At 38.0% G+C, this 25,142-nt stretch overlaps 1 long non-coding RNA gene across 1 annotated transcript in view; it reads right to left on the minus strand.

Annotated features, from left to right (window-relative positions):
• The window catches only part of LOC108502175, a 61,613-nt gene extending 37,155 nt beyond the window's left edge, over positions 1-24,458 (minus strand). The window contains exon 1 of the long non-coding RNA XR_001876354.1: positions 24,261-24,458. This is a non-coding gene — a long non-coding RNA (uncharacterized LOC108502175). The remainder of the gene's footprint in view (positions 1-24,260) is intronic.
• Positions 24,459-25,142: the final 684 nt, after the last annotated feature.

Consider the following 25,142-nt stretch of genomic DNA (forward strand, 5'->3'; position numbering starts at 1 on the left):
GAAACAAGTTTACTGGGCCGAGAGTAGAAGCATTTGGGGACAACAAATGGTAAGACTGGGATTCTAGCTTTTGTCATGAGGACTACTATGTGTTTTACTCTATACAGAATGCACAAGCAGTCTTTAAAATAGATATCAGAATCTATAATTCCCTGGTCAGACCCTAAATTACCGCTTAGTATGTTGGCAGGGTTTCTGCGCTGGACACAGAGCATGTCATAGAACATTTTTATTGAAGAAATTAATGGACTTGATTAAAATTGATTTGAATATCTTGCAGAATTTCCTTCTAAAACTGTACAGCATTTTTAATTTGAGCTTTTTTTCCCATTAATAAATTCTAAAGATAGGCTTAATCTTATGTTTCACTCTTTTATTATTGCTTTCAAGCCTAAAATAGCACAAAGGATAAGTGGACACAAACACATGATGAATATCAACCCATTAATTGGCTCAAATAACTCCTAAAAATACTGCAAAATGTTAACTCTTCATGAGTTGCAATAGAAGATTAGTTTTAGTTTGGTATGTTGGCTGCTACATATCTGAAAAAGGAGAAAAAGATGGATAAAGGTATAGTACAGCCATAATGCACCACTACTAAATTCAATTATTATATTTCAAGCAATAATATTTTTATTTAAATTTTATATAAAACATATATATGTATGCATTTATATAATACATTAGTATATTGTCATATATTTTATATATGGTTGTATTTCCTGCTAGAAGATAATAATCTTTAACCTACAGCTCACACTTAACCAACTCAGCAAGTACGGCCCATAAGTCAAGTTTATCAAGTTTTATCATCATAACAATGAAACAGTGTGATAGAGTTAACAATAAAATATTTAGGTTAGAGTTATTTTTATGCCCACATAACTTTATAAGAGTTTTATTCTTTATTTTATGGGACATTCAAATACTTTGATGCTGCATGTGGTTCTTAAATCTACTGCACAATTGTAATTCTTTCTAACCACCTACTGAAGTTAACTGCTCCCTCAAGAACACTTGGGAAATTATCCTCAGGACACAAGCAGAAGAAAAGCATAGTTCCATGGTGCCTTTGCACATTCTTCTGAACCTCTAACAAAGCTCCAGCTCAACTGCAGGTGACAAACACTGCTATTGATGATAATATATAAAATCTAGCAGTTAAAGCTTTTGCTAAACAAAAGTTGCTTTGGTTAGAAAATCAAAACTTAACACACAGGAAGAAGACATGAGAGTCTGTTTAGTGACTAGGATGGCAAAGGGAAGAAGGGTTAAAAAGCAGCATTTTTGGGCCATCACTCTGAATTCACTTGTTCCCTCTCTAAATAACACTTCAGTGTCATTTAGGTGCTTAAAGGTGTGTCAGGCCTTAGCAGGCAGCATGACACTGAACAAATGTCCACATTTGTTACCCAGTTCTCTGTATTTTAGGAAAGAAAAATCCTATATTGCATAGGCTCCTCTAGTCATCCAATGTTATTCTTCCTTTCTTCCACATCAAATGGTGAATCAGATGCTTCAAATCAACTATTACTGACTTCCATTAGGTGCTGTCAATTAACTCTTACTGAGGATCTGACTTAATTTTTAGACCACTGTAATTTTTTTCTTCTTAATGAGGAATTCACTTTTACTGCTGCTGGTTTTGAAAGCTGCATGAAAGCACCTGAACAGAGAAAATATTCTCTTTCCCTGTTGGTGTATGTCACTTGGGCTCAGCAAAAGCAGAACTGCCAGCTGTATGCACGATTTCAGGATTGCAGACTGTTTTGGTTTGAATCCTAAATAAAAAATTATTAAGAAAACACAGAAAATCTGTCAGTGAGCTTTCACTTCAATTTTCAGGCTTATACTTGCTTGGAAGCAAAGTAGCATCTCTTAAGGGAATTTAGCTTACCAGCCCAAGAAATGCTCTGGAGTGAAGGGCACTCTTGCAATCAGTGCATATCATGTTCTCAAATTCAATGCACAGATTTCTGCAGAGAACACACCCTACAGCAGATCAGTGCATCACCCAGCATAGTCACAACATAGTCACTTGCTCATTGCTCAATATATATGCACATTGCACAATACATATGCATAGGTACTATTTTCTTTCCTAACTCCAACAAAAGTTGAGTGGAATAGGCATATTTCAAATCTTTGATTCTTTGCATGTATATCTCCCTTAAGATTAAATTCTACTTCTTTCTTTCAAGGTATGTTTTTGATTTTAATTTAATCTTTTCCAAGGAAATTAATTTATATCCACAACCAATCTTGAAACAAGTCACCTGAATAAGAAAAGTAGATGACTACAACTCAAATGAATAAGAATGCCATTTTAGCAATCATAGAAACTTAAGGAGAAAAGGGATTACATTTGGACCTTCTCGGCCTTTAATGAAACATAAATAAAATGCTATTGTTCAAAAGTGAATTTCACTGATGATGATAAATCATCCACTTATTGTTTTGGTAACAGCCCATTAGAATTTAGGGTCACAGTTGGTCTCTGCCAGAGTTCTACATGTTTCTCCTAGTTCTCAGCCCTGCGCTAAGTTAATGTCTGATCTCAGTCACACCAGCATCAAACAGAAATAACTCCACTGAACAGAGCTCAGTGACATCAAACAACTATAAACATCAGTTCAGCTGTGTGTGCTCTTCCTTCAAGTATAAACATCCCCTCACCTAATAAAAATCACAGGCACAAACATGTTCCACCAGGTTCTTCTGCCTTTAGGGACATGCTCACTGTGAGCAAAGGAGTTATCCAGACCTTGTTTTGTGTGAGCTCCATGCTAGGCAAAAATGATCCAGGTTGGGAAGCAGTGTGGCTGCGTCAGTTCAATACTGCATCCAGGCTGCTGAAGGCAGTGGCACAGTGTCATGTTAATGCAGCATCCTGCTTTCCATGAGAGCTTTTTGGACCCTAAAATGGAGGCAGATATTTTGCATACAGCTGCCTGTACAGATAAGTCCTAAAGGTCTTTGAGTGCATCTCTGTTAAGAAATTAAACAGTCTGGGCAGAGGTGTGAGAGCTGCAATGTGGACGCTGCCTTTTTACACTGCACCTCCTGCAATGTTTTGATATGGGTAGTCTCTAAAACTACACCAGGTACAATTTTGGAACTGTCATAGACCTAAGACCATTTCTAACAGTAATTTGCAAGCAGTCACCATGTCTTGGGACCCAGAACAGTCTACTAATTTATGGTCTGGCCATGGCACTTCTGCTCACAGATCCAGAAAGCATCCTCTAGCACTACTGTAGTTCACAAGAAGAGATTTAACTCGTGATTCCTCTCCAACCCTGAATTGTAAGCCTCGAAGCAGTCACATTCAGAAAATTTCCTTATCCTGCCAAAGATGCAATATGATCTGAGAGTGACTACGCAATGATCTGCAGCTTTATATGTGCAGAATTCACTTTGAGGCTGAAAGTAGGCTATTACAGTCACCCTGATTTAAGGAGCTGATATAACTCATTAATGACAATTAAAAGATTCTAATGGTTTTCATAAGAGGGAAATCATGTACCAGACAATACAAAGAGATGTAAGGCCCAAGGAGTTCTCCAGGGAGAATACTCTTGCAGCTGGCTCCAGTAGGAGCCAGTAAGCCCTAGTTATATAGTTATAAGGAATCAAAATATAAATATGCACACAATGAATTGGATGCCTCACTTCACAGGTCAATATAGTGGCAGAAGCATTTTCATCTCTAATCTAGTTCAAAACATAGAAATAATACACTTCTTTTCTTTTTAAACTTTTCTGTCCTAACCACAAGTCATTCCAGCTAAGTTAACTGATAAATCTGTCTCTACTGTTATTATACTCCATTGATTAGTTCTGTTTCATCTCACAACGGATGCACATGAAGAAGTACCTTTTTGGTAACTAGGTCTAATCTATTGTAGGTTGAAAATAATACTAGGTGAAAATGTAAACTTTTTATCAGATTCATTTTGGAAGTAGAAGAAATTATATTTTCCAGGTTCAGATACAGTCATCACCATTAGGAAATTACTTCTTATCGTTCAACATGGGTTTTAAATTTTCATGCATTTTTTTCACTGTTAAGAGTTGAAAATGCTTTTTCACAGCGGACATTAAAGCCAAATGATGCATAACCACATCCTAGGTGGGATGATGATTAGGAGCCAGAAGGTAAGCTTGGAGAATAATGAATTCAGTGACAGGCAATCCTTTATATGCAATATGGACAAATTTTGCTTTCCGATGAAAACTTCCTGCTGGATATTTGATAAATTGAGGCATATGAAAACATACATCAGCAAAAGTACTCATGCAACAGCTCTGCTGTGTATGGCAGAAGCTTTCTCGCAGGAATGCCGCTACCTTAGAATTTGCTCCTGTCTATGAAATCAAGTACTGTGAATGAAATAATCTTCAGGGCATGTTGCAAAATCCATTTTTTCACCAGACTTTTTTACTGAGGAAGATTTTGAAGACACTAGAGAGAACTGTAATCATGTAGTAAAGAATTACTGTTGGGGTGGGGAAAGGAAGGGAATGAGTTTTGTGATGGGTTACCTGAAATTCCTTCACTTTCCGTAGCTATACTTTCTTTAGAAGTATCAAGGTATGGGTCCTTTTGGAGGTCTTTATAAAATCAAAACAAGCACAGAGAAATAAAACCATGGATGAGCTAGAGGTGGGGTTTTTTCACAGTTTTGTGGATTGCCAGCAGCAAATCTTGCATGCATTTTCACTTGACAAACTCTAGTCCTGTGATGAAAACTGGCTCTACTTCAATCTCAGTTTTCCATCTGCACTATTCAGAGAACCACTTATTGAAGCCTCCAAAACACACAGTTGCAGAAGCAGCAGCTTTGAACAGAATAAGAGACTTTACAGAATCACAGAATCACAGAATATGCTGAGTTGGAAGGGACCCACAAAGGATCATCTAGTCCAACTCTTAGCCCTGCACAGGGCCATCCTCAAGAGTCACACCATGTGCCTGAGAGTCTTGTCCAAATGCTTTTTGAACTCTGTCAGGCTTGGTGCTGTGACCACTTCCTGGGAACCCTGTTCCAGAACCTTTTTCTAGTATCCAACTTCCCCTGACACAACTTCATGCCATTCCCTTGGGTCCTGTCACTGGTCACCACAGGCAAGAGATCAGTGTCTTCCCCTCCTCTTCCCCTCACAAGGAAGTTGTAACTGCAGTAAGATCTCCTCTCAGTCTCCTCTTCTCCAAGCTGAACAAACCAAGTGACCTCAGCTGCTCCTCACGTGGCTTCCCCTCAAGGCCCTTCACCGTCTTCGTTGCCTTCCTTTGGACACTCTCTAGTAGCTTGATGCCCTTTTTATATTGTAGTGACCAAAACTGCACACAATATTCAAGGTGAGGCCGCACAAGTACAGAGTAGAGCAGGACAATCACCTCTTTTGACCAGCTGGTGATGCCTCCAGGACTTTAAAACCTCAGCTGGAGCTATTGCAAGTCTACTGTCAGCTGTGTCCATCTTGGCCCTCATCCACACCAGCAGTCCCCATAAACAGTATGAGAAGCTTCCCTCTCAGTCACAGTGACTGTTCCTGCTCTCTGGAGCCTGCTGCATGCGAGGTCAAGGGCAGAGGAGTGCAGTACTCACACTGTGCTGTCATCACATAGGTGGCATCGACAGCAGCATTTTGTTCAGATGGGGAATGCATTTTTAAAGTAAACCTCTCAGTCCTCCATGTGTACTCAGAAAGGTCTCAAAGCATATAAACCAGATTCCTTTCAGATTAAACCAGGCCAGAAACTGAGGACCAGAACAAGCCTACTCCAGCCATGAGTGAGCATTTGGTGCAGAGAAAAAGAGAGGAGTTAATCTGAAGGAAACCCAGTGAAACAGACACAGTGTGTGTCTCAGGCTTTCATCGCTCTGTCTCTCCAAGACTACTCCTATTGTTCCGCAATCATAAAATCATTTAGGTTGGAAAAGACCCTTAAGATCCTTGAGTCCAATCATTGACCTGACACTGCAAAGTCCACCACTAAACCATGTCCCTAAATGCCATATCTACACATCTTCTAAATACTGTATTTTCAGAGAACAGAAATTTTATTTCTCTTTATTTAACACTATGTACTCTAAATAGGTTTTCATGTCACCTAACCGTGCTTATCATTTAAATTTTCTCCTTATTTCAAATGCATTTAGAAAATTTTAACTCTCACTACCTTCCTGATGTGTTTATTTTACCCTGTACCCTTCCTACTGAACAACAAATGTATTATTCAATTTCTTTCATCCAGTGCATCATTTTCACTATTTTTTCATCACCTTCTCACTATTGTTATGTCCTGCATACCGCTGATGCAACATGAAATGACATTAAAGTAATAAAAAAGTGGAGCTATCAAGATACGAAATGTAATTTAGTATTTTTGAATGTTGAATAAAATTGTGTCTTTATTATTTTGCTGTTTTTCTGCCAGAATTTCATCAAAGCTTTAGCCACTGGGAAAGAATAAATGTAATTTAAATCACCTCTTTTTCAAAATAAATTGTGCTTTAATGATAATTTTTCTCTCTTCTCTATCCTAATATAAACCTTGTTGATTTTTCAGGCTAAGTGAGCTTTCTGAAATGAATATCCAAACAACAGAAAGAAGTTCAAAAGAGAGAACCCCTCCTACAAAGTAATAAAATAAACAGATGCTGAACATTTTTTAACGTCTGTCTTTTCTAAGGCTGGCTAATTGGATGTCGAGATTCTTTGCGAATGGTGGGAAGAGCTGTCAGACAGAGGACAGTTTTCTTTGCAACAACTTTCAAGGTCAAAACGTGTTAGTTATACACTAGAATCATAGCATATCAGGTTGGAAGGCACATTAAGGATCACCTGATCCAGCCTTTCTTGGAGAAAGCATGGTCAAGACAAGACGGCCCAGAATTCTTTCAAGCTGAATACTAACAGTGCCCAGTGTTGGGGAACACACGACTTTCCTGGGCAGTTTTTTCCAGTGGTTGATTGTTTTAATTGTGAAAAATTTTCTTCTTGTGACCAATTGGAATCTCCCCAGAAGTAATTTTTAATCCTAACCCTCATCTTTTCCATGTGATTTCTTGTAAAAAGGGAGTGTCCATATTCTTTATAGCCACCCTTTAAACTCTGGAAGGTCTCCCCTAAGAGATAAGGGGATAAGGTCTCCCCTAAGCCTTCTTTTCTAAAGACTAACCCAGTTGTTGCTGCCTTTCCTCTTGTGTCAGACTCCCGAGTCCTTTGAACATCTCTGTGCACCTTCTCTGAACACTCTTCACACCTATTTTGTACAGTGGAGACCAAACCTGAACACAATATTCCAGTCGTGGTCTGACAAGCTCTGAGCAGAGTGGGATAATGACTTTCTTATTTCTGCTGGTGATGTCCCTGTTGCTGCAGCCCAGCATCCTGTTGGCTTTCCTTGCTGCCGCAGCACATTTCTCACTCATATTGAGCTGTCCTCCACCAAGCCCCCCAGGCTGTCTTCCACAGAGCTAACACAAAGATTAGATGGGGACCCTTATGTCCCATTCCACTAGAACTAATCCAAAACTGTAGATGCATATTTATGAAGCAAATTTGTGATTTAATATCTGGTTTCACAATGAAGAATTCAGATTTCCAGTGTTTTGGATTTCGTGACTTGGCACTGGTAGCACACTGACGGTGCTGTACTGAACACAGACAAGGAGCCCATTTTAATTTCTAACATTTAGGCTAACATATAAACATTCATTCTTTAATAGTCGAGAGACACTATTCTGCTTTTAAAATGTAAGATACTTGTCCCTTTAAATTATATCATCCTTTGGGATTCACCAGCCTTCCAACTATGTATTACATTTGTGAGAGAGGAATCTAAAGTAAGAAATAACACATTTTATATCTCTCAGGAAAAGGTCTATGACACTCATTCATGTTGTCAAGTCTAACGTAATGGCTCACTTTCCAAGGTTTATTAATAGTATTTCAACTTTGACATTATGCCATATACAATACAATCTTTGGCTTTACAAAACAAAACAAAAATCCACTCAATAGAAAGACATTTTGGGAAAGCGCAGGCATTTATAGTGCACTCATTTGTATTAGATTCTTATTGACCTGAGTGTTCTGCAGAAACTTTGCCAAAGAGGAGAAACCTAACACAAGGCTATTAGTTTCATCCAACTCAAATTCTCTTTGAGGTCTTTTAATTGCCATCCCACCTTAGGTAATGTGTCCTGACTTTCTGATGGTCATTTGGTGTAAGCCCGAGCACCTGTGAAGTGTTCCACATGATTGTTGAGACATTCTATGTTGATACATTAAGAAACTCTGCAGGTTTTAACTGCATAGGAAATCAAGGGACTAAAATAATTACTATATTACTTAAAAATGGATTTACTTGGCACAAAAAAAAAATCTATTACAAGTCAAATAACATGTTTTTTAACTGAGAGCTTGGATGATTTTGCAGTTATTCCCAAATCTAGGATCAAGGTCCTTCACTAAATAATGAACAATTATTTAGAAAATATCTTTTCATTCTGAAAAAAAATTGTCAATCTAACAACTTTTCATTACTCTGTACTGGGTTTGTATGACTAATTTTAAAACACATCCTGTTCATATTAATTAGCCACTTTATGTTGTGGATGCATAATCTTGCCAATCTTAGCATTCACAAAGCATAGAAGCTTTTTCCTCTGCTCGGGTAAATTTGGATTATGGATTTCAAGGGAAAAGCAATATTTTCCTCAATCTTAGGAAGCCAAATTTTCCTTACGATAGCAGTTCTGTGTAGAAAGGATCTGTCCATTTTAGTGCCTTTGTTTATTCACAGAACTTGTTGGGAAATAACTGTTCACTTCTGTCACTTGCAACTCTGTTTCCTCTTCTATTCTGTCAATGAAACCAAATCCCTGTAACTCACCCCCATCACTGCACTGATCTGAACTTCATCATTCCATTGTTTTCTCCACAAGCTTTCTCCTTGCCTTTTTCTTCTAATCTTTCAATTAGTTCTTTTGCTCATTCCTTCCTATTAGGTTTTTTCTTCCCAGGTGTTGCACTTTTGCCTTTTTCCACTCTTCACCTGTACTCATTGCCATCCAATTCAGGAGGGGGAAATATAAATTTTTAAGAACCGTAGTTGCTTTAGAAATTGGCAGCCTTTCACACTCCATTTAAGAATTTAAGGAAAGACACAAGGGTGTGACAAGAAAGAGGAGAAGAACAAAAAGGCACCTCATGGCTTCCACCAGCTTGGTTGGAGCTTTAGGATTTTGAAATGACAGGTTTGTATTTGACTTGTTGGATTTCATCTGTGAAGGTAATCATAGAACAATATTTATACACTAGTGATTACAGTATTCTCCTTCCCCCCCCCCTTGCCCCCTTCCCAGTAGCATAGCTGTAGTTTATAGTCTGTCAGTATTTCCATTACAAGGTCCATTTTTCAGAGGTCAATAACTCAGCCATTTAAGACTGCATCAGCTCAAAATCAGATTTACAAGTTGTCAGTCTCTTAATTCACTTTTTATCTCCGTTATGGAAGGGAAACATTTTTTGGTTTGATTTGGGGTTTGTTTTGTTTTGTTGGGTTTTTTTGTAAGGGATGATGTTTTGTTCCATTTTTGAGCTAAAACTTGGCTTTTGCTCTGAAACTGAAATGTTGCAGAAAAACTGTCACTTATATGGGTAAACATTTCAAGATTTTTTGAAGTATAACTTAACAGAAAGAAATTCCAGATAAAAAGCACAGCTACCAAGCAGTCAGTGCAGATGGTTTTTATCCCTTTTTAGACTGCAGAAAATGTTAGTCCTAGCTGCCACCCCACTGGTAAACAGGATGCTATGAGTTTTCTAAGAAAAGCATGTTATGCACAAAATAAGGAAAATAAAAGGGCTCTGACTCTCAGCCTAGGCTCTGACTCTCAACTTTGGTGCAATTCCATACAAGTGCTGGACTTGTGCCAGTCTGTGCCACTGGAAATTTTGTCCCATGCACTAACTACACAGATGTGAAGATGTTTCTGTCAAATTTTCATCCACACAGCTCTTTCTAATTGCTTTAGGGAATCAAGAGGTCATGAACTCAAGTGAAAATATCATTGATGCCTAAAATATCTCACTATAGGGAAGGTATATTTTGCGTCATTTTGCTTATTTAAAGGGTTTATTTCTACCACATCTGAAAAGATGCCTTGAACTAGAAGTGTGGTTGCTTGGGTTTACTATAGGCTGGTTAAGGACTCTCTGAAATTTGGTCTTCCTTGAATAAGCACATCTTTTTAAGCCAAAATATTTTTGAGCACAACATGGAGACAAGGGGCTATAGCACGAAATAAGTGAAAGATGTGGTTTCTCTGTGTTGACAAAGAAAAAAATGAAAAAACATTGACTGTAGTTTTATGACAAGTTTTCCAAGAACAGAGAATGTCTTTCATTCACTTGAAGGACCTAGTGAGGTACTTTTTCCCACTAACCCACACCACAGCGTGGGAGTGAAAGACAAACAGACACAGAAAAGGAGAAAACTGACAGAATAAATTCACGTGTTCTGTCACAAATTTGTCCCCAGCAGTTTAATGTGTATGTATTTGTTATTATAAAGATGATGTTAGGCAATAATAAACCACATAGTACATCGAAATCATTAAGTAGAAGGCGCTTATATTGCATTCACTGTTGCCTCCAGAAAAATAAAACTGAAGAAAAAGTAACTCCTGGGTAAATGAAAAATCCGAGCAGCAAGAAGTATAAATAATCAGAGACTACATTTGTTCTCACTAACTGCTAGGAAAAAGCTCATATGTTTAATTCATAACCAGTGTACTGAAGTCTCAGGTATTCTTCTTTACCAAAAATTAGCGTAGTTGTACAAACAATGGAAGTCTGGATTTTTTTTTTCTATTTTACTCAGCCAGTTTGCATATGCACCAAAGCACAGTCACCCAGAGGAAGGCCAATGAGCATTAGAAAGTTTGCATCTGCTTCCTGAGCCAACCTGAACACTTTCCATAGTGCACTTTTTCATTGCAGCATTGTGCTGCCATACAAGAGCCATAGGACTTCAGGCAGCTGGCTCTCTCCCTCAAAGCCCACCTGCACATTTTGTATAGAATATGTTAACTCACTATCATCCAGCCTTGTCCTCTGGGATATGCTGTAACTCACAGAAGAAATGGAAGCACTACAATGTATGTGAGATATATTCAATACTATGCAATATATAATGATCCATTACAGTTTACCAAACCTCTGAAAGCCCTGTGGCAAAAGGAGATTGTCTCTGCCAGATGTGATTTAGCCTTCATATGGTTTAATTTGAAAAACCCTGTTTAAATGTGTATCATATTTCCTCATGGTTCTCATGAAATTTAACTATAAATAATCAGTTGGAAAAAAAGGACAACACAAATGGCTTCAGTTTTTTCAGCACTCTGTTGGAAAAATATTTTACCTTTTTAATACTACAGAGTCATCAAAGGAAAATGCCAGTAAAATCAATGAATAATCATTTTTACTAAATGCTAATAGAAAAACTTCCTAATTAATCAAGTACTTCATGTAAAACCTATAGATTGCAAACTGTCAGAGTTCAGTTGCAAAATCCCAGTGAAGAGTCAGAGCAAATTTTCAAAACAGAAAATATTCTTTTGGTACTTTGACAGAGTTAATTCATGTCAAAGCATTGTGGGCAGGAAGTTCCATTCTGAATAGGATTTTATTAGTCTTTATAGTTCCTATTCATGCTGTGCAGAATATATAATTGTGGAAAGTATGAGCTTCCTCTGAAACTGGTAACCAGAACTATTTTCCACTTAGAATAAATTAATCTCCCTCAGCATCAGTGTCTGAAAATGTATGTATATAATCTATGGAGTTGTTTAGCCTTTTCCTCTACTCAGTGGACAGAAATAGAAATCTCAGTGTTCTTCATTTTATCTGTATAATACCCTTTCCTTATGAAAGAGAACATTTTTCTCCATCTGTGAGAATAGTTTCTCAGTTAACCAGAACTTTGATCAGGTGCTTAACAGGAAAGAAGGTAATATCCAGTCCAGACTGCCAGCAACTACTCTGAGTTTTTACTACCAAGATAATAGAGCAGCAAAATTTATATCTTTAACATTGGTCTTAACCAGCAGAAAGGACAGGGCTGGTAGTTCCATTCATGTACAGACTCAGCAGCTAAATTGTCTTCCCCAAAAAGGATTGACTTAGAGTCAATTTTAAGTATCTCGATTAATGCTGTTACCCAAATATGAGGCAAAATTTCAAAAACAATTAATTTATTCAATTTTTTTATTTCAACATCCAAAGATCCTGATTTTTTTAAAAAAATCATCAAAAATCAAAGTTCATCAATCTGAAGACTATGTCTTTGAGCATGGCCTAGGATGCTTAGGAAGTCACATGAAAAACAGAGAAACTAGATGGCAAAACTTCACCAACATGACTCCCACCTTCCAGTAAGTTTTGGCTCAGTTATTTCATCAGTCAGAGGCAGTAGCTTTACCTTTAAACAGACATTAAAACTGACATTTCTATGTCAAGATTGACATAGAAGATTCACTGAAGTTGTGCCAGAGGGTTCCTTTCTGCACACAGAATTCCTGTTGAGTGTTTGTTTCAATAGTTTACAAAATATGTAAGTTGCAGTAAAAGAGGGAGTGTTTAATAGTAAAAACTCTGCCTAGGGCAAAGAACGCAAAAGCAGAGCTTGACTCCAGGGAACGTTTTCTAATTCATGGCATGTAAAACATTCCCCCTGGGAGAACATCCATTTCTGTAAATTCACATAAAACTTAGTGAGGCTGTCCTAAGCCATAATACAGAGTTATAACACAGCTTCAAACTTCCTCAGGCACCAGAATGTTTGTACAAACAAGGGTTCTGGCCTTTGGGCTATTGGGAAAAAGAAAGAAAAAGTTTATTCGAGATTTTGGAGAGGAAAAAGCATGAAAGGGTACATTTTAGTAGCTGAGCAATACCTGACACTAAGATTAAAGCTTACAAAAGAGTATTTTCAGCTTGTACTGTGTTGTCTCTTCAGTTTCAGCAGTCAAGATCATCTTTGTGCAGCAGCCAAGACAAAGCTTTGCAGTGTTTTTGTGTTTGGGTTGCAGGTACAAATTCTTGCTTTCATACCGACGTGCAAAGTATTGGTTAAGATTCTGAACCTATTGTACTCAAATCTATAAATATAGACATCAAGACCTTTCTTGTATCAAGGATGTTATAAAACTCTCTGCTGTTGAGACATAGGTTGTGTTTCAAGGCTACCATAAGCAACAGCGTTCTTTCAATTTAAATGGTTTCTGTTTATTTTGTACTGTGCAGCAATTGCCCTCTTACCTTGGGGATGGCTGTTCCTTTGAAAACTTAGCAGATGCAACAGGAAACACATCTCCAGTTTCTAAAATAGTCAATAATCACAGACTGTTTCTGCTTGGAATTGCAGATGACTTGCCCCCAGTAGGGAAATATATGTGCCTATGGAGATCTGCAATAAAAATTGGAGTGAGGTAGCAGGACAAAGTTCAAGAGAGCCATCGCCTTCCACATGACTGTTGTTCCTTCTTCAAATCCTTCCTGAAAGCACTTTTTTTATCATCAACGTCATTAAAATTGTTTGCAAGGTGTGTTTTGACTAACTCTTCTTATTCTCTACACCATGTTCTTACTGTTGTCTCTCATTCTAGCACTGGCTTCCTGCATCTCTCAAGGCTCAGACTGAGGAGGGCAGTCCTTTTGTTATCAGCTTGTACCTAACATGGTCCTGATTCCTGTTCTGGCTCTACAATGTTATGGACACAATGCTAAAAACTTTTCATGTTGGTCCAGCTGTAGCTGGAAGGCAGAGCTCACCTGTGGAGCAGACCTGGTCACGCAGAGCAAATAGCTTAGAGCTGAATTTTCAGCCATCACTTCTCTCGCGTACCTGTCAGCTGCTGATTCCAATCCTGGGGCAAGGTCTCCCTAAGCCTATAAGCTGCCTCACTCCTTCTGCACAGAACTCAGCAGCAGTTAGTGAGAAATGTTCACCTCTTTCTTTTGCACATCTACCTGACATATTGTCAGAGTTTCCTAGCAGGAATTCATATTACATAAATTTTTCTGGCAGTGCTCACTGCTTCAAACTTCATTTACACATGTGCAAAAAGATCTATTGACACAGCCTGGGGGAATAAAGGGTTCGACCACTCTGGAGTTAGAGGGTGAAATGGACCTTTATTGAAAGGCAGCGCCGGCTTATATAATGAAACAATGGAAGGTGCTGGAAGGGTAGGTGGAGCTAGGGAGGAGAATGCTGATAGAAGACATATAAAGTAAGTAAGTAGGGGTTGGACATAACCATAAATGGAAAGGAAATGCTGCAATGCAGCACTAAACAGCCAATCAGGGAAAAGGTGAATAACAGGGAATACAGAACAAAGGGGATTTTTATGAGAATTGTAAAATAGGGTAAAACTGGGGGTAGAAATACAATGTGCTTAAAATATAAACTTGGGTACAGAGTCACAACAGTCCAAGCAGTCACTTAAATGTGCTAAAGGTGTTGTTTTCAGGAGTTCCACGGATCTCCTTGCAGACATTTATTTCTTTTTTCCACATTTCAAAGTCAAACTTCTCTTGGTCTCCCACAACCTGTAACTTAAATTCAGGTGTGAAGCTCTCCAAGTTGTGTTTAATTTGTAAAGTTATAAATGACAATGCAACAAGCAGGAGATCAGTGCTTTAAAGGTGCAGAGCTAAAGAAGGCTTACTGGAAAATCAGCATTACTGCCCTTCATTGACTGTATTAACATATATAATAAGCATATATTTGTTTCTGTACTTAAAACTTTTACACACCTTTCAGTGTAACAGAATTCTTGAGAAGATATATGCAACACTGATGATAATACTGATTCCCATTTTACTGTAGGTCAGCTTTAAATGTTCAATTTAAACAGGTTTGAAGATTGTCCTTAAAAAAAACAAACCAAAACAAAAAATAAACAAACAAAAAAAAAGCAGTAGTCTGAAGGAAAAAAGGCTTTTGTAATAATAATTACATATGTCTTTAGATTTGCATAATGTTTTGTAACTACAATACTTAGCACCTTAAGAAAACATGCTCTAAATAATAATAATAATAATAATGAAGTTGGAAAAACCGATGTGAACCAAAGCTCAGTCAAACAAATAAACTTTCATTAAAAATCCGAAAAAGTACATGGAGATGGGATCAAAGATGAAGAAGAAACCACTCTAATTACATTTCAAATAGACTTGCTAATGAAGTGCACATACTTCAAATGATTACTACATGTTGTGAAAGTTACTGTAAAAATCATTTTGTATAAACATTTGTGTTTAATACTTGCATTAAATTTTCCTAGAATAATCATCTGGCATTATGGCTTATCACATATTTATGTCTGTCTGTCACTGAGACTTGGCTAGACTAGAATAAATATTGTTCAGGTATCATTTCTTGTGTTCCAAATGTACAAATCAGTGTTTGTGAGTCATAAGAAGCCACAAAATTTTTTAAATTATGTATGAATAATAGAGTAGAAGATCTGGAACCACATGTTACTTTTGTGTTCCTTCATTTGATGTGATTACTAATGGTAGTAGTTTCTTAATAACCATGATAGTCTTTTGTACTAAGAACCACCTTCTCTATTCTTATACATTTGATCTTCTCCATCAGACGATGAAATTTTTTTCTGTTTCTTTTCATATTTTTGTGTCTTACTGTACTGATCATACAATCCTTGTCTTGTTTCTAGACCTTTCATTCTTCATTTAAAATTCCGGTATTTTGTATTAAAACTGAAAGCATTACAGCTGTTTATGTTTCTGAACTTCCCTCCCCGGGGTACATATCCAGTCCTCACTATCAAAAACCAATATCCACTGAAGTCAATGAAGTCTGAAATTTTCCAAGAGCTTTTTTACCTTACAGAGCCAAGTACATTATTGATGTTGAGCAATAAATGATAGTCACCGATTGTGCTCTTAACTGTGTGGGAATTGATGGCAACTTTCAGTAGTCTCCAGTTTATTTAGGATTTCAGAAATAGTATTTGTCTCTCTTTGTCTAACATAGTTGCTGCATTTCAAACAGCTAAAGACATTGGAAGGTATGTTTCCCAACTCATTATATAGACTAAATACCTGGATTTGCTCAAGGTCAGGTCAGAGTTGTATTGGGAAAAATGCTTGACTGAAAATAGACTGTAGGTTTGCTGCACAGTCAGGGATGGTGATTTCCGCATGGAAAGAGGAGTTATCCTCATAGCTCTCCAGGCAACATGGTTCATAAGCAGAGGTGACAGCAATGCCAAGGAGCGAGAAAACTGGAGATAGTTATTAACAGTAGTTCACTATCTAATTATGACTTTAATACCCGTTTTTTACCAAAGCAGAACAAATCACTTCAAATGTAGCTCTGGTCAATGAGATATAATATGATATTTAGTAGCTGAGAGCATCATACTTTATACTAGCTGAGAACACTCTAGTCTTGAGTTCAGGCTGTGGTTGCTACTGCAGCAGAGATATCCTACTCTAATCATAATCACTGTGCCACTGGCAGCAGATGAATGCAGAACTACAAGCTTCAGTTCCTTGTTGATTACCAGACTTTCAGTTCATTGCTTCCTCTTCTAGAAAAAACTAAGATGCACAACCAGACTATTAGTATTCTGCAGTGAATAGGCAAATTTATTATGCAAAACGTGAATGTACTTAAGATTTTTGCTACTGCTCAGCAAACATCCTGTAGGGCTATACAACTGGATATTAGGGAAAATGTAGAGTCAGCTCTTAGGAAACTGGATGGAGAGTATTTACAGACTTACAGACTTAGGTTTAGCAAGTACTTTGCAGCTGTTAATAACAAATATGTTATGATGACAATTCAAAAATTGCCAGCTGCATTAGAGTAGCACCTTTGCTGTACTCAGATCCCATGATAAAACATAACATTTTAGGCAACTTGTCTTCCTCCACATACCCAGAAATATTAACCTTTGAGAGAAATACCCATACCTTAAGTAACTTTACCTGCAGAAGACCGTGGTTACTGTAGTAGACATACCCAAACTAGACTAACCGAGAATAACAAAACAGTATGCCACAGGGGACCCTGAGTATCAACTCCGGTTTCTAAGCTATCTTAAAACTCACATGATTTTTATTGCAACTACTACCAGTGCTCAGCAGAGTAAAACTAGTTCAGATATGACTGTACTAGCTACATCCTAAGTGCTGGCTGCAGTACAGGCTCACCCTGAGCACTATATTATAACATCCACCTGTACAGCTTTGTACCTGACATGACAGCTGGTTCTGCTCATTGAGTGGGGAATGCCTCTGGACTGGAATGTTGTTCATATCTGCAAGCAGATTCTATTTAATCACATACGATGGGTAAATAGGGAACCTTGCTGATGCCAAGATAACTATGTCTTTTTCTAGTAAGCAAGAAACAACCACAGTCTGTTGATCCTTATTTTCTAGCCATACTATGTGAACCTACCTATGGTAGTTCATCTGCCCCGTTGCTGGCATTCTCTCTTGCAGGTAAGGAACAAACCAGAAACTATTAATTGCTTGCTAAATTACCAAAAAAAGTCACTAATGCATAAAAATACATGTAGTTAAATAAATTATAACTTGTAATCAATTTGTCTGAGAGCAAAATGGCAAATTAAGGATTGCAGAATATGTTGTACCACTCATAGGACAATTACTGTACACTAGTACCATTGAACAAAGGAAATTATAGAGATATTTCCTGTAAGAATTCTCAGCCACTGCATTGCAGGAACAAGTTTGAGTATCACTAACATATAACAGCCCCTAATGCTTCCATAAATGAAATCCAGTAAAAGGCTACTATCATTAATCATTAGTTGTAAAGTGCTATCAAGCAATTTAACCTACAGAATTAGCCCACTGTAACAACCACGGTATAGTTCAATCTCTGTAATAATGCATATTCAATTATCTAGCTCATCTTCTTCTGTCTTTATTATAATTGATAGTCACAAACTGCTTAACTGAAGCTCTCCATAAAAAAAAAAGGAAAATGAAAAGTTTGGCATGTAATCATTCCTACCCACAGGGTATATGAAAAAGTCAATGTGTAATCTGTATTTTTCAAGCCACCATTGGTTTTGAAACTGTCCTTGTTCTAATGCCTTAGAACAAGTCTGTATACTTCACTCCCTACCAAATGTGGCAGATGTGCAGATGCCTACAAAGATTTGTGTAGTATTACACTAACTTGTAACAGAGTGTGGGGACAGTCACTGGAATTGCTACCAGCACCACCACATTTGTGGACTGGTCTCAGTGTTCCTCTGGCCAGGACAGCCTAAGCAATGCTTGGGAACAGATCGGAGTTAAGACAGACCAGGAACAGTTTCCATAGGCAGTTTGCATTCAACAGCCCTGTTTTGTAGCCTGTGTCCAGACTGTGCTACAAGGCTAGTCCTGGCACTGTTTGTTGTACCGGTCCATATAGATGTAACTGCAGTCCATCCATACAAAGCTCATGCTTTCAGGAGCAAGGTCAGTACTCTAAAAAGTACTTAAAAAAACTTATAAACCTGAAGATAAAAGTTACCATGGGCCTTCTTCAAATTATTCAGATTTATAGCACTGATTAGCCCATCTGAAGGTAAGTTTGAGATTTCTGCTTCTGGACAATACTACTAGATAACTTCTTGAAGTACCTACTTACCTACATGAATTTGACTATGTCCTAGTTAGAACAGACACACCATCTATAACACTGCTGATGCTTTTGAGAAAGCACGCAGGATCACCCTTGAGGAGAAAAGGCAATGCAGAAAGAATCATGCCTTGCAGAATTTACCACCTAAGGAGTCTTTCTGCTGTGCCTTTTGCAATCGGACATGCCTGTCTCGTATTGGCCTTTTTAGCCACCAGCGCACTTGTGACAAACGTGGGTAGAGCCCTTCCCAAATCTTCATTCGCAAAGCCCAGCCATGATGATGAGTTAGAACAGCTGGGACCAGTTCATCACTGGATGGGTGTAACCCAAAACTGTGTATTCTGTAGCCTTTCATGCCATTTCCCAGAAACTGTTATCAATAGACCATTTACACCCTCTGCCCAGAGCAGGCCTGACTCCTCAGGCTACAAACTAGGTGTTAAGAGGCCTGTGAGATAGGAGGATGCTCCTGTCCTCACACCCATTGTGGAACTCCCTGCCCTGAGGGAGGTACTGGGCATTCCTGCCTGAACTGGAGGATATATATAATCTTGGAATCTTGGAACTTTTTTAACCACTCGTGGGATCCAGAGGAAGACTGCAGACCACCACTTTTCAACCGGACTGCAATCACCACTCTTGACCAGACTGCAACAGCACTCTCACCAACAGGTTTTTCCCTCTCCTTTTACTTTGGACTCAGGGTGCCCAAGGAACACCACTCTATTCATGCTCCAGGGTGCTGGGTTATACATTTGGATTTTGTGGATTAAAATCAACTGTTTGTCTGTATAATCGTATTTATTGTATTATTTTATTAAATTGTTATTCTGATTTATAATCTATCCTTTGAGTTGAGTCCATTTCCCCTGCAAGTTTACCTTTAAACCAGCACAGAGTAGTAGTATGGCTTCATGGATCTTTCCTTCTAAATTTCCAACAACATAGAATGAAAGAATCATATCTGGACATAGGAATATAGCAATATAAAATATAGAATCATAGAATCATTAAGGCTGGAAAAGACCTCCAAGATCACCGAGTCCAATCTTTGACTGAACATCACCGTGTCAACTAAACCACAGTACTGAGTGCCACATCCAGTTGTTTCTTGAACACTTCCAGGGACAGTGATTCCACCACCTCCCTGGGCAGCCTGTTCCAATGCTTAACCAAGCTTTCAGTGAAAAAATTCCTTCTGATGTCCAACCGGAACCTCCCCTGGTACAGCTTGAGGCCATTTCCTCTCATCCTGTAATCTACTTGCCTGGAAGTAGAGGCCAACTCTACAACTTCTGATAAGGAGCGACAAACTGAAACTCCTCCAGGCTAAACACTCCCAGCTACCTCAGCTGCTCCTCATAAGACTTACTCTCTAGACCTTTCACCACCCCTTGCCCTTCTCTGGATGTGCTCCAGAACCTCAATGTCCTTCCTGAATTGAGAGGCCCAGAACTGGACACAAAGCTCAAGGTGTGGCCTCAACAGCCCCAAGTACAGAGGGACAATCATTGCCCTGGTCCTGCTGGACACACTATTCCTGATACAAGTCCTCTTGGTCACCTGGGCACGCTGCTGGTTCATGTTCAGCTGCTGTTAACCAGCACCCCCAGGTCTTTTTCCACCAGGCAGCTTTCCAGCCACTCTTCCTCACGCCTGCAGCGCTGCACGGGATTATCATGACTCAAGTGCAGGACTCACCTTGCCAAACCAAATAATAGAGGGCATCACTGAAGCTGCATGCAACTGAAAATCCATAAGCATCAATAATACCTAGAGAGAGAATATAGAATAAGAGCATGGAGCCTTTTCTTCCCCCCAGGTATTTTGTTTTCAGCTTCTAGCAAACAACAATTTAGGGGTTTTTTGAGCTGAAAATGACACTCAGATTCTTTTCTTTTTTTTCTGAATTTCTGCTCTGAGTTTGTTCAATGTCTTTCTACATTTCATTATATTTTCAGTTTCCAAAAAATCCCATGGCAATCCTGCATTGTGTGAAAAGTGTGTAAGGGATGAATGACTAGGTTACATGTAAGGATTGGAAAATAAATAATGCATTCAATTTCAGTATTTTAGGAACATTTTTCAGTGCTGTGGCATTTTAAAAAATAAATAGATGAGCAGAACTTTTGAACTCCATACCTTGAATGTTAGAGCATTTAGACCACTTTATGCTCTGAATATTTAGGCTTAAGGACATAACACTGTCTCTTTTTTTTTTTCACCTTTACTATGAACCTATAAAAACTTTAGTATTTTCAACATGTCAGGAAAATAGTCTATCTATACTGACAGTGTTAATGTTATCATGTTGTTCCATCTGTTGATGCAAACTTTTGATGATATTTTCATGAAGAATTTCCCTTTGGGGAATGTGCTGTATGTATTTGATTTGCTTTCTATGGCATGTTTTCCAATATTGAAAGACATGTGATTTCTTTTTTATAATCCAATAAAAACAAAACAATGGGTTCATGGCATATTTGTTAATCAGTTATACAAAGAGAGAATTTTATCTTTGGATAATTTTCTCATTTGTTAAATTTTTTCCTCATACTGTTGATGTAGTGGCATTTTGCACACAGAAATAAATCAAAATGTAGTTGAAATAGATAGCAGCATCATTTTTCTGTTGATCTACTGCAATGAAAAAACTGACATTGGGAAAATCAGAATACTCTGTAGATCACAAGAATGTCCCTGGATATAAATGTTGCAAGATGTACTTTCTGAAATGTTAAAAGGAAATTTGCAGCGTTTGGTCTGGTAAATTTTGCTGCGAGTTACATAGAACTTAACAGAGACCTCTCCAGAAACTGTACATACTTATTTCCTGGACTGTTCTTCTTAGTCATAATGAAGCGCCACTGCTTGATGAAAACCTGAATATAGATATTAAGCTACCTAAAGAGGTAGCTTCACCTCTGAGCTTATCCTTTCCTGGCACACAAATCAAATTAGTTTGTTATCACAGGGGGAAAGCAAGTCAAAGCAGAAAATGTTTAAGATGTGTGTCTAAGACAGGTGAGATGAGTTACATTCTGAATGTGTACAAATTTCTTTACTGGAGTTAAAGAAAACTTAGTTTTTCTTTACAAACAGATTTTGTAACAGAAACTGTCAGAGGACTGTCTTTGGTTGTGAGCCAACCTGATGTGAATCGTTTGTATCTGTATCACTAAACTCTCTTACCTTCTCAACAGATTTGCTGTGCTGACTACCTTACCCCCAGACCACGCCAACCATGCCAGAGGATTAGCCATGGACAAGGCATTGAGAAACCCACTTTGACCAGCAAATTAGACCACATAATCCCCAGAGACACCTTCCAACCCAAATCATTCTACAAACCTTTGATTATTTGGAAGACTACTAGCACCACAGACCTGACAGTGTGTATAGCAATAGCCTAATACAAAGGATCGTATTGCATAAACCTCAGGCTCTTTGGCTGATGTAGAATAATCTATAGACTAAATATACAATGGGAACAAAAACGTTAAAAAAATAAAAACCTGATCTTTTCTTGTTTGCACATCTGATTTCAGTAAATGTTTTCTGACGAAATCTATTATGCTGAAATTTCTGTGCATCCTTAGTAAAAGCAGCAATTTCCTTATTCTTTGGTATTGTGATCATTTTCCTGATGAATGGGGAAGCTGTGATTCAGGCTTCTAAGGTATAAATTGCAAAAAATATACTATTAATAAAAAAGTCTGTAATCATTGATGTACTCCTGTAAGTTCAAATTACTATTGCAGTGCTAGTATTGTAGTGTCGTAGCTTGTCAACTTGTACTATATTATGTTGGATAGCTAGGTCTGGCAGTATCCCATGTAAAAAAAAATTAAAAAGTAGGTGAGAAAAAATCATGAAAGTATCATACATCCAGTTTTGTGAGTCTGAAGGTACAGACCTCATCCATCTTGATCCCATCCAAGACAGCTTGAAGTTCAAACTTTTACCAAATATCACAGTAGGAGTAATTGTCTTTACAATCACAGCAGACTCATAGATGTAGCCTATGGCTTACACTTTGGTAGGAAGTGCAGTTCAATAAACACACATTATGTTCTACAGAAGTTGGGTATGACAAAAAATCATGGTTCCTCTCAAGTTAAAATAATTTTCCTCCAGAAGTTATAAGTGTAATTTTAGCACATGTGGATGTATTCAAGACATCCACCATGCTCACACTTTGATAGTAGCACACCTGTGGCAGGGTGGATGTGCAGGAACCACAGCCGGTTCTCAGGGCTTCACATGGGGCTTTACAGCACATGAAAGCTGTGGTTCTTCACAACTGAGCTGAGTAATCAGGCCTGCATGTATGAACACAGCTACACAGCTGATGCCACTCCAGACATCCCTGTTGTTTTCATTAGTACAACAATATGACAGAATAAAGCTCTGCAGCACACTGAAGAATGCATATTGATATGCATAGTGTTTATTTGAAACTGATATCAGTACAGGAAGGTATGAGGGGAAAAGCAGGTGCTAAGGCAGAGTTTGAGAGGGGTATGGGATTTGTTCAGAGAAAAAGAATAAAATGTAAAGATGATCACAGGCTGTCTTGCTCATTTGAATTATTTTTAAAATACTGCTTTCCTAGATATGCACTGCAATTTTTTATCTGCTGGCCACTGCTATAGATAATGTGAAAAATTTTAAGTAGCTTATTAATATGAGCCTGAATAATTTTGGTTCCTAATTCATTCATAATCTTTGGGGATAATCAATATTTTATCAAACATTTGTTGAAAAAAGAGCCACCACGGTGGTCATGGGGCTGAGCAGTTAGTTTATAATGGGAGGCTGAGGGAACTGAACATATTCAATCTGGAGAAGAGATGGCTCTGAGAGATAACAGCAGATTATGAGTAACTTTGAGGTGCTTATGGAGCCATACTGTTCACAGTGGTGTATGTGGCAAGAGACCGAGACCATGTCTCAGGAGTTGAACTAGGAGAAGTTCAGACTGAAAATAAGGAAAAAAAAAAACCACAAGGACAGTCAAGCATCGGTACTAATGAGGTTGTACATCTTTGGAGGTTTCCAAGACACAACTGGACAAATAGCTGAAGAACCTAGTGTGATCTCATAGCTGATCATGCTTTCAGCAGAAGGCTGGAATAGAGGCCTCCTGAGATCCCTCCCAATTTGACTTATCCTATGCTCCTTTGATCTTGAACATTAATTTCCACAAAAGTGTATTATAAGCCTGATATGGTTTCAAGCTGGCTCCCTGCCAAGTCTCCAAACCTTACCACAAGAAGTCCCCCCCCCACCAAACCTCAGGAAGAAGAGGAAAAAAAACCAAGAGAACTGAAACGAGAGAGAGACAGCTAAAGCAATATATATAAATATATTTACACTTATATTACATTTATATACAATTGAAATATATATACAATTTCAAAAGGAAAAGGGAAAGGGAAGGGGGAAGGGAAAAAGGAACACAAACGAAATAAAATATACACTATCAATAGCCCAAGATCTAGCAACTAAAAGAATTAGCAAAAGAATATCTTACTACTCTCCTTGGGACAATGGAAAGTCACACTGGAACAACTGCCGGCAACCTCTGTCTCCCAAGGTCGGCAAGGCCTTACCAGGCCTCACTCCCCAACACGACAGACTCAACAGCAGGGAACCTGCACCTCCAAAGCCACCGGACGGAAAGAGAGGGTGAAGGCTTCTCCTCCTTTCGTCTTATACCCTAGCTTATGTAAAAATCGTAGGGAATACTGGGTAAATCTGGGCACTTCCTTGGTTACAAATTGGTCACCAAGGAAGGCCTAGACTAAACTACCACAAAGCCAAAAAAGGTCTAAGAAAGTATTTTAATATTCTTGGCATTCTAAAGCTCAAAAATAAACAATTTCTAAAAAAATTAAATTTCTAAGTGCTTTTCCACCATAAACACCTATATTAATTTTTTTCTCAAGCAACTGAAATTATTTCCCTGCTAAGAACATCCTGAAAACTCCATGGCACATCCCTTTGTTAGAGATTGTTAATATGCTTTCCTTTATTTAGCACTTTAATACCTCTTATCTTAAGAAAACACTTAATTCTACAATGTGGAAGGTAATTTTAAGGAGAAGACATTTAGTGAAATGAGTTGATATCGATTTCACTAATTAGTTCTGAAAAGAATCTCATTGAGAATGCAAAAACCCAATCCTGCAGCTGTGGTCAGTGTGGGTGTTGATTGGCAGCTTTTTGTTTGTTTTCAATGATTGTTCTTTTATGAAGCAATAAAACAAAGGCTTTGAACAAGTTTAAGGTAGAAACATTCCTGTGGAGTCACATAATCTTTAATTTATAAAAAGCTGAAGAGAACTTTTAAGTTCTGTGGTACAAGCAGAGCAAATTGATCAGCAAGTGTTTTATTTTCTCTTCATTACAACAC

This window comes from Lepidothrix coronata, unplaced genomic scaffold (genome assembly GCF_001604755.1).
Source record: "Lepidothrix coronata isolate B3197 unplaced genomic scaffold, Lepidothrix_coronata-1.0 Scaffold113, whole genome shotgun sequence".
Lineage (NCBI taxonomy): Eukaryota > Metazoa > Chordata > Aves > Passeriformes > Pipridae > Lepidothrix > Lepidothrix coronata.